This window comes from Meleagris gallopavo, chromosome 6, assembly GCF_000146605.3.
Source record: "Meleagris gallopavo isolate NT-WF06-2002-E0010 breed Aviagen turkey brand Nicholas breeding stock chromosome 6, Turkey_5.1, whole genome shotgun sequence".
NCBI lineage: Eukaryota > Metazoa > Chordata > Aves > Galliformes > Phasianidae > Meleagris > Meleagris gallopavo.
In genome coordinates, this window is record NC_015016.2 from 25,959,647 (window position 1) to 25,970,784 (window position 11,138).

The 11,138-nt window shown below is 44.0% G+C and overlaps 1 long non-coding RNA gene across 1 annotated transcript; it reads right to left on the reverse strand.

Annotated features, from left to right (window-relative positions):
• Window positions 1-90: 90 nt before the first annotated feature.
• On the reverse strand, window positions 91-11,135 carry LOC109368209. Its single transcript, XR_004160120.1, has 3 exons — window positions 11,072-11,135; window positions 3,340-10,732; window positions 91-170 (listed from the first exon to the last, which is right to left on the reverse strand). It is a non-coding gene; the product is annotated as an uncharacterized LOC109368209 (long non-coding RNA).
• Between the last annotated feature and the right edge of the window lie 3 nt (window positions 11,136-11,138).

Consider the following 11,138-nt stretch of genomic DNA (forward strand, 5'->3'; position numbering starts at 1 on the left):
GTAGTCAATACCATAAGGCACAATCAGGAATCTTTTCATTTGATTTTACCCTGCTTCTTCCACATGTATGTAAATGGCTTGAAATGTTTCACCTTTGCGTTCTGTGTTTGGGCTGTGCTCCAGAACAGAGGTTTGGTAGCGACGGCTCAGTGGGTGAAGTCCTGGTCTTACTACAAAAAAAGGAAAATGTCCTACAGTTATCAAAGGATGGAAAGACTGGCAGAATTTGTCAACACATGTAAGGGCTTGAGCTAAGAGTCACATAAAAATACTTGGGAATAAGCCGAGATAATTCCTAGGAGGAGAGGGGGCTTTCTGGCCTGGAATTCCAAAGCTTTGCTCATCAGGCCTCCCTGCACATGAAGCAACCTGTACAGCCCGAAGTGGCAGAAAAGGAAGTTTTGTTCTTTATTCTGACTGACTTAATTTTCTTAATGCATTTGTCACTTTTCACTTCCTTTTGTTTTACTACACAGACATAGCAAGGCAATGTTTTCAGAAATATTTTTACCTCTAAAATACACCCGACAGACCTTAACAATAACATAGACATTCCCCACAGGGAAGGCTGTTGAGAAGCTGTTCTATTAAGAGCAGATGAAGTGATGGGGAAGGGGAGAGAACCCGCTTCTTAATTACTCATTTCATGATATCTCCAGCGTTAGCCCAAGCCTGCATGTCACACGGCTGCTCCAGCTGCTCATGCTGTAGCATGGCCATGCTGCTCCATGACTGCTGCTTGCAGTGCAGCGGGCTGCCTCTTCAGTTCACCATTTGCGCTGCTTCTGCAGCCCTGTGTGGCAGCAGCCCCCAGCTGATACCCACTGCCCCCACTCCAGCTTCTCTCTGCCCATCCTGGTGCTGTCCCCTGCCTGTCCACACAGGTGGGGGTGATGGATACTGAATCTCTCCCTGTGGTTGCTGCTGGGCACACTGAGTGACACACCACTGGCTCCACCGGCAGTCAAAGCGCCTTGGCTTGAGGAGATGCATGTGTATGCTCCAGCATAGGAAGAGAATATCTTTTCTGATGACATTTTCTCTCCCTCTGACCCAAAGAAAGCAGTGATGGTCATCAGGGTATACAAGCCAATGGGCTCATTAATGCTAGAAGTGCAGAAAAAGAAGTGAAAACTTCTTGAGAACCATATTTTTCTACATATACCGTGTACTGTAAATGTCCAATCTGAATTTCCAGCTTACCCCTTGTGCTCACCCTTCCTTTCCCACTGTGGTAGTGGTCAGCAAGTCCCCACATCACAGGCTTATTACATTCTGATCTTCTCACCGCAGTGTTGTGCAGTGTCTGTCCTCTCTTTGCTATCCCTGCTTCTTGGTGTCTTTCAAACTTCCGTATTTCTCACGTAATGGGAAACGAAATAAAGTGGCTAACATAGAGGAGAATTCAGCCTCACCTCTTCCTTACCATCTTGATTCCTCTGCGGCAGCTGCTGGTGCTGGAACTCAGCGTGTTCCATCTCCTCACCATGCAGAGCAGGGAGCAGCAGCTGTGCAGTGCCAGCAGTGCTGTCTTCACTCTACAGCAACGTGAGCTGCTGCACAGCTACACGCACAAGCGAGCGGCTGAACTGGGGAGCAGCATCTTCAAGTGGCAAAGATGATGTGTGGGAGATTAAACTCACAGTTTAATCTCAAACAACAGCCTTATTAAAAGGCATTAGAAAATGGAAGTGGAGAGGACTTGAAGAGAGAGTTACATCTGTCCCAGAGCAGTTCTGCTGCAGGTGAACCCTGCCAAGAAGTGGGTTAATGCTTACCAGCAAGAGCAGTTCCGAGGGATCCCTCTGCTACCCCTCCCATGCCTCACTTCTCTATCACTGACAGATTTTTTTTTCCTGGTATCTTTCCTGACTGCATTAGAATGATTTAAATCCATTAATATTTGTTCTGTCTACAGTGGACTCTGAGAAGAGTTTGTTCTCTTCCGCCCTCAGTTTCACTCAGTGCAATTCTGCCTTTATGTGCTATACAAGGTAAATATTAGCTTTGGCACATATTATAATGTGAATATCCCCTTTCTTTATCTAATAAAATAATCAACATAGTTGAGCCAGGCAGAATGACCTATATTCTATTTTTAATGCCAAAATCTAAAAAAAATACATAAAAATCACCTATTAAAGTGGTGCTTCTCAATTGCCAGCTACATTTTGTAAAGGGATTACCCATTCTTATTTTGAGAATTTCCCAGTAATCCATTTAGCACCTAATCCCAGAAATGCACAATGATCATTGTTTGAACAGAGCGCGGTGTGGAAGCAGGCACTCAGCTGCTGGCTGCAGTTGTTGCTGTAACTGCAGTACAATGCCAACCTCTTACGGATTTTTTTCCCAAAGCAAATACCATCATCTTTACTTTTCTAATAACATTCTCATTCCCCAGGCTTCTAATCTCATCCCCTCCTCCCCCCAAGTGATAGGACATAACATAATCATCTGCTTCTCAATAATTAAGATAGAAAATGTACTTCTTTGCAAGCTGGCATAAATTCACACCTATCAGTGTCGTGATGATTTTCAGGCATTTCAGTTATTGCCCAATGTGCTTACGTTCATAAAGATCTGCTCTGCTCCCCGTCCGCCTGATGAGTTCATACCAACTCACTTAGCTGTGTGCATCTCATTGGAATCAACAGAGCTGTGAGAGCTGGGTGTTTTGCAGCAGTTTCACACTTCCACACAAGACTAGAATGTGATTTAACTTGTTGCCGTTCTCCATTTCCAATATTTCCACTATTTCTTCTTGACTGCATCAGAAGCCCAAGACTGGAGTGCTTCACTTCCTTTCTATGTACTTTTCTTTGCCCCATAAAAAAGCTTTTCATTTTAAGAAAATCTCAGCCATGCATTCTGCCCGCATCCTGCCTGGCATACAGAACTCCACACAGGTACTGGCTGACAGCACCAAAGCCCACACGCCCTCCTCGGCACACAGCTCCCATTTCACTGCGACACGATGCATCCACTTGGCCCATCCATAAGGAACGAGGTTTTGCGATTAGAAGACAGACATGAAAGCTCTGTCAATCCCCTAATGCCCACAGTGATGTGGCCCCATCTTCCCCAGGCGATGGAGCTCCAGTTAGGACTCATAGCCCTCATGGGGAAGGGGCAGCAGACCCACTTACCCACCCCTCCACAGGACACAATGGCCGTGCCATGGCAGAGCAGGGGGAGGCTGACGGCCCTGAGTCACCCATCTGCCAAGCACATACCCAGCTGCAGGGTACGGCCTTGGGCATGTGGAGACACTGGAAGATCAGAACACAAACATACTAAACACGAACTGCACTCCTAAATGAGAGTTTCTGTACTTACAGACTTCCAGAGAGGAGCTGCTCTTCCTCATGTTCCTGTGCAGTAAGCAGGGCTCATTGCCCAAAGTCCCTCCAAAGGGGCAGCACTCCATCACTGAGCAGCTGCAAATTTATTAACGAGAATACTGACAGCATTTGGTCCATTCCTGTCAGACAGCTTGAAAAAAGGAGAGAAAAAAGCCATCAAGCTGTTAATAATCAAATCCCATCACACACTAAAAGTAACAAGCTGTTTCAGCAGGGTGAGGGACAAAGCAAGCTGCACCCCAGGAAAGTTGCACACCTCCAAATTTACAGCAGGCCAGCAAGAAACAGTAAGCAATGAACCAACCATGGATGCCCAGAAAGGGAAGGTTGAAGATGATCTTCAAATATAGCTGATCTTTATTGCTATTAAGTGCTTTAAAAATCAGAACTACCGATTTAAACTAGTCCATGCTTTGTAGGCAGCCAATGTAAGGAATGCAGATGGAAGAGGACAGCAGAGCACCACGGCATGTGCAGCTCTGCAGGGCCACAGTGCAAATAACACCAGGGGCTGTGCTTTGGAAGAAAGCACCTGAGCTGAGCTGTCTGGAGAAGGGAGAGGCCGCAGGGGAAGCCAATGGACATAACCCAACACCATGTTTCTAGAATTGCTTCTAGAATTCTCTCAATACATGAAGCAACTGAAGAAGAGTGCTGCACTATTACAGGGCTTCCCAGCTATTAGGAAATGTAGTTCCATAGCCAGGCGTAACCAGAGGCACATGTCACAGCCCACCCTGACAACGGGAGAAGTTCAGTGAGCTCATAGACCCCAGCCAGAGATCACATACAGAGACACTTCTGTACTTTCTAGATACTCTGCAGATGTTTGACCAAAGTTTGGCTTTAATTCTTTCACAATGCAGATGCCAATATGAAGTCAGAGCCAGGAAATTAATCCTAGATGTTAACAGACAAACTGCTTTTAATCCTAATTGTTGCTTTTCTGCTAAACAAAGTGGTTTTAAACAGACCTCCCATGCAGCTTGATGTGCCTGAGCCAGCTGCTCACAGGGAGCGCTTCAGCCCCTCCATGCACAACGCGTGCCCTCACCTTCCCAAGCCAATTCCCTGCCCGGAACGCCCCGCTCTGGTGTTTCAATCTCTGCAGCAGTTCCCACCTCGCATTGGCCACAGACAGATCTTGCCTTAACTGTGACTCTTCTATAGCTAGGATTTACAGTGCTAAGATATAGGTGATACTGTTTCTAAAGCAGGAAGGCCATTCCGCCAAGCATGAGCCCTTCCTCCTCACCATTACTTATTTTATAACACACTCCACATATCAAAGAAGTCCCAAGGCACTTGAACTGGCTTCTAGCTACAGCTACCTTCAGTTAGAAATTAAAGTTTGACGCAAGGCACAGGAAAGGCTCTCTCTGAACACAATAGGTATTGAACCCAACTCTTCAAGCATAACATTCACATCGGCAGTAATGCTGCTGAAACTACAAGGTGCTGCTGTTCTAACAATGCAGGCACAGACTCATATTTCCAGTTTCTCTGATTATGGATCTGGACATACTGTGGTGGAAGTCCTTATATAAATACACATATACTCACATACATAATACGTGCATTTATATATGCATTATTATATATTTCAGCATTTAGGATGCTTCCAGAAGTATATCCTGATTTGCACTGTATGTACATCTGTACTAAAAGCTCTACAGCACAACAGCAGCCACAAGAAGTGAGTCAGACCTCTCATCAAAGGTTCAATTGATGAGAAGTAATATATCCTGACTATATTAAGTACCATCAGTGATAAGACAGCCCTTCGGACAGCCTTTCTCCTGAGCAGTATCTCCAGCCCATTTGTCTGATGCTCCCACAGCTCAAACATCCCTTTGACTGTCACATACATCCCCAAAGAGCAGATGAGGGTAGGACAAACGGGGCTCCAGCACACACATACAATACATGCCAGTGTTCCAAGAGCATAATTAGTACCATTCTGCTTCTCCATGCAGTGGGGAAACTTTATCCTAACCGAGGGCAAGGAAAGGGGGCTCAGCTCCTGCTGACCTCTTCCCAATTCTAGAAGAAAGAGCTTTAAGTACATAACTTAAAACACAAGCATGAGCATTCAACTTTGAACTGGCTGAAGCAATGCAGTACAGTGATGCACTTCAGCGCGGATTGCTCCAGCCCCTTCAGTGAAAGGCAAGATATGGCAGGAGCTCAGTTTTGAGCCAGGCACAAAAGCCTTAATTAAATCAAAATACAGGGTCTAGTTCTTTCACAAACATATAACATAAAACCAATTATGCTCAAAGCCTTTGCAGTATCACTCATTTTTAAGTGAAAAAGAAATCCACAAAATCAGCTCGAATGAATCTGTCCCACAGCAGTGGTGGTTTGCACCTGTTCTGCATGTTACACACACTGCCTCACCCATCCCTCTGATGAGTGTCTGAGCTGCAATGCAGACCCACATCCACATGTTCCTCCTGCAAATTACAGCACAGCAATGCACGTAAGGACCTGCCCCAGCACTCTGCCTGCTCTGTCTTGGACAATTGCATGGATGGACTGAAAATCCCAGCAATGCTGAGCACCAAACTGTGAGACGCACCAAGCTGCACCATGCAAACAAACCGGGTATGTGGGAGGCGACAGAAGAGGAGCAAAGGGTAACAGCTGTTAGTTTACCTGGACAACACAGAGCAAAGCTGTTAAGAGTAGAACGACGTCAGTTCACATTTATGCAGCTATGGCACACCCCTTTGTTCATGCAACACATGGTACACAATTATGCTACAGAGGTCACAGGAGTCAGTTTTCCCTTTCATCTCATTCACATCAATTAGGAAAATATGCCGAAGTTCACCTAGGCTGGGGTGCTGCTTTCCATGGTGGTGAAGGGTCAGATCCTCAGCTCCAGAAGCTGACAGCCTGTGAGTGTGGCTTTGGGGCAGGGGCTGCAAACAAACAACTTATCTTGAAAGAAAAAAAAACAAAACGAAAACAAAAAAATCAGCGGTACCTTTGGTACCAAAGAAACATTCCTAAAGGTGCCCCTGGAAGTCACAGTCATTCTGCAGGGAAACACTAACGGGAAAGGAGCAGGGTGGCAGCAGGCAGACGTGGCTGTAGGGTGGCAGTCCCACTGCCCACCTGGCAGCACCCATTTGTGGTGCTGCTGCAGCTACTGGTCATGGCGCAGGCTGATTCCAAACATTGGGACATTCCTTCTGCTCTCCTGCTATGGTTTGTGCTTCAGTCTTGTAATTCATGCCAACCTTCTTCAGCAATTTGTTAGGAATCCACCCTGAGACCCCTACTGTCATCTGCCAGGCAGCTGTTCCTAAGAGTTTTCTCCGAGATGTCCTTCAGGCAAGATGTGTATTTCTCCACATATAATAAGATTCTGAAGCCCCATATAATCCGTTGAGAAATCGCTCTGGTGTGGAGGACAGTGTGAGATGAAAGCATTTCTTTTGCATACAATTTGTAGGGCAGTGTTCAAAACTGAAAAAAAAAAAGAAAAAACAAACAAACAAAAACCACCTGCAGAGAAGTGAACACACCTTCAACTCCATAAAGGGAACTTCAACATTTCTTTTCAAGCTTCCTTTCTCCATCAGTATGTTTGACTGTAAAGCAGAGACTGAATGGAAACACCCAATCCTCCCTGAGCTGAATTGGCTGCACATTTACAGTAACACCAGCACTTCCCAGCAGCCTCAGGCCCATCACACACACCCTGTACAGCACTGCTGTAGAGCTTGGTGCCTGGGAAACCCCTGCACACAAAAGGCGCAGTGGCAGCCTGAGGTCAGCAGCTGAAATGAAACATGTGATGGCAGCTGCCTTGCTGACAGCGTCGGGCTGGGAGATACAGGAGGATCGCTCCTATTCTGAAGTGTAACATGAAGCAAAGCAAGGAGTCATACATACTTCCTCGCACTCCCTTCTGTGGTTGTTGTGCAGGAAGGGACGTTAATGCAAATCACTTCTCAATGGTACTTGCAGCTTGATGTCAACAACGACCCTTGGGTTGGAGTCTACAAGCTGTCACCCTAGAGGAAAGGATTGGCATCGACTGGCATAAAACTACTGACAGTGAATACAGTTCTTTAACAGCCACTTGGCTATCAAAAATGATAGTCAAATATAAACCTTCATTTAAAGACTTTTATAATGTTAATATACTCATTCGACTGTTAGTATAAGTGTACTGCACCATTAATCACAGTAATGGTACATCAGCAGACAAGTGAGGTTTTGCTCAGATCTATGATTGTCCACATCAGCTACTGGCTGCCTTCAATTAACAAGGACTGACCTCTCCACTTCTCTTTCTATTTCTGCAGTTATGAAAAATCTATTTCTGAAGGTGGACTCCTATGATAAATGGAGCACGTCGGTGAAGCAGCTTCTGATTCCAGTTTAAAAGACATACATATAATTAAAGCAGAAAGTTTTGCTGCACAACAGAGACCGAAATTCCTCCCATCTGGAAAATGTAAATACTTCCAATCATTAAGCTACAAAGTCTCAGTATTTGCTAAAAATGATATAGATACTCAATACTGTGCCACATTTCTGAAGCTTCAGAGCAGTAATCTACGAAACGTGCTCTTCCCCTGCTCCGTACACAAAGCACGTCATTGCAGGTAGAATATCCACTGACTGCACCTCAGTTATTCTCAAAAGGGTACGTTCCAGCCCAGCTTAGCACGTGTAATAGGAAGTAGATTCTCAAACCATCTGGCAATTAAATTTCTTAAGTCTTAGTTTTGTGAAAATAGATCAAAACTGGCTTAAAAGCTGAACTCTGATCTGGGATTATACCGTTGGTCCTGTAAGGAAATGATTTCCAATCTACATCATCTAAAGAAATACCTTAAGGACTACCACGGTGTTTCATTTTTTCCCTCAAAATTTCTATTATTGGGGAAAAATAGAACACAGAGACAAAAATATTTTCATCGACTCCCACAGGTCTTTTATTAGACTCCAGAGGCAAAGAAAATACGTAACACCTGGCTTTCGGATGGGAAGAGGAAACTAGAATTATTTTTATCTGTTTCCCCTCTACACCTCCACTCCATTTCTCCAGCCCCTCATTAAGCCATACGTCAACTTGGGACAATCCTCTTTTTCTCCGAACTGCCTCTGACAATGCATTAATTCTGCGGTACATTTCTGCAGCACAGCCCCTTTCTCTCACGTTTAACCTGCTCTGAGGAGGAGTTCACCCTTCTGCCCAAAGCGATATGCTCACACACGCACCCCCCTTTTTTAATTCATCATTAAAATGGTATTCCGTGCTCCAACCAGGTTAATCTGGTGTGCACCACAGACATTACCTCATCTGTGCAGCACATGCAGCTTAGCACACGCAGTCTCCTTTATGTGACAATCTCTTCAAGACTGCAAATTATCATTTCCCTATCAGAAACATGAAAGCATTTTTCACATTATGAAGAGAATGATGGTACAAAGGCACCATCAAAACCTGCAGCGTTTTTAAAAGACAATGAATATGGGTTAAAATAAGAAAACACATGTTCGCATAGAGTCAGTGGTGTCATTGGGTTTTATAAAGGAATTAAATCTTTGCATATGAGTGCAATTTCTTCATTCATTTGTAAAATGTTAAAGGCTGATCAGATTGTGTCTGTAGCTGAGTTGACAGATATTCTATTAGACCTCAGGGGATGGTGTAGTTAATTGTTACAGGTTATATATAAATAAGTGTATATATATACACACATATATATACATATTGTTTCTGCTTTAATTATTGTATACATATATACATATGTATACATATATACATAACCAGTGCACTCAGTTCAAACTTAGCAGTCTGGTCCAATAATGGAAAAGCATTGAAGAAATACTTTCAGTTCTTCATGTTTTGGCACAAATTATTTATGTCCCAGGATAGCAGGAAAATGATTTCCATAAGCAGCTTGCTTTTCTTCTTTCTTTTCATCATTTTTCCTCTAAACACTGGAGCTCACATAACCCATATGTACACTCCTTTACTTGTTCTGCCAGCAATACTCAGTTCAGCGATGTTACTGTACAGAAGTTGTGCCCATCTAAATTTCATGTATTGTGCATTAGAGGCTTGGTCTACTCATCACTATAGAACTGTACTGGACTTCCAGAAGGAACAGAAGCAGTCACTCATGAAGAGCATTGTCTAGAAGGCCTAAAAGTGAAGCTCTCATACTCCACTACATATTATTCAGACAAAGCTTCATATAGGGGAGGAACAGCTGGGCACGATTTCTTTTCTGTCTGTTGAGAAAGGAGAACAACCAATACATTTGCAGTATTTATATATGACTTGTATTTAGAAACCAGCCATACACTAAATAAAAGCATCTTCAAACACAAATATGCAACACTTCAAAATCTCCTGCTTCCACCAAGCAGTCTGCATTTAGAGCCCACATCTCCGCTAACACAATTGCATCTGGACCATTATGTTTAATGGCCCTCAGTGGACCTACCCCTCCCTCCCTCAACCTCCAATACCTTTGCCCTCCACAAGTGTTGCATGTATTCTAATACCTTCCTCTCCCTGCACTCCTGGAAGCCTGAATGAGCTGTATTGGCAGAAACCTCCAGGAGGTTTGAACAGCATGTTTTGAGGATTAGAATGGTCAATACCCCAGAGCAGAATAAAATGTCCTTCTAAATGCAAGAAAAAAAAGAGGAAATTGCTACATCCCAAAAATAAAAAATAATTAAAAGAAAAAAGGGGGAAGGGGAGACGACTTCTGTCTTTACAGTTTACATTCCTGAAGCATTTTATCATTTTGAATATATATTGGGAAAAAAAGACTGAAGAAAACAATCCATGTCTCTTCCCATGTCTCTGGTTCTACCCTTTCCATGGAACTATTCATGTCAAGCTCCAAAGACAACAAAGAACTGACCTTCAGGCTGATCCCATCAAATGTCTTTTGGGCTGCTTTTAAGTTTGCCTAGATCTAGACAGCAGGCAATACAGCACCAAGGCTCAAGGAAGGGCGGGCGTCTCTACATTAAACACAGATAACGCCTATATTACTTATTAGGAGACATGAACTACGTCCCTGACAGCAAAAGACAACTCACTTTTATTTCATTCATTAAATCAATGGAAGGCTGCAAAATAAAAAACTGTTTCTTTAAATAGTAAAACAGAGATCCAAAGAGAGACTTGGCACATATGCAAGCTGCAGAGCTCATTGAATCTGTTTCGCCAAGGACACCGAGATGCTGAGGGCAGCGCATACAGCAGTACTGGGGTGCTGAGCAAACGCACTCACAGGAAATAGCGAGAGGAGCTGAATGAAGGCAGGAATGCTCTGGCAGGTCTGTTCAGACGTGCAGATACAGCAAACATGCACCAGCTAAACAGAAACACGCAGGTTACTGTAACCAAGAGCTTTGTTAAGACAAATTCACTTCTGCAGAGCGTAAAATATTTATTATCACCACAGGTGGTGTAACAGTTTGTTTTACAGACACTCACAAACCTTTCCATTAAATCTATAAAAGGAGCAGATTTACCACCTTTACCGGAGCTCAGAAAAGTGATTGAGCCACAAAACCCTTGGGGAGGCAGGAGTCCCTAGCCTCCCTCCCTCTGGGTGACAGCCCTTTGCTAAATTTGGGTAAATGCACACAGCTGCTCTGGGCATCAACATTGCCAAAAGGCTGGGAAGAACTGAAAGGGATGTAAAACTCACGGCTGTGGCTGCTGCAATTGGTGTTGGTGTCAAAGAAATCCAGCTGTCCTTTCCCCAAACCCTCAAA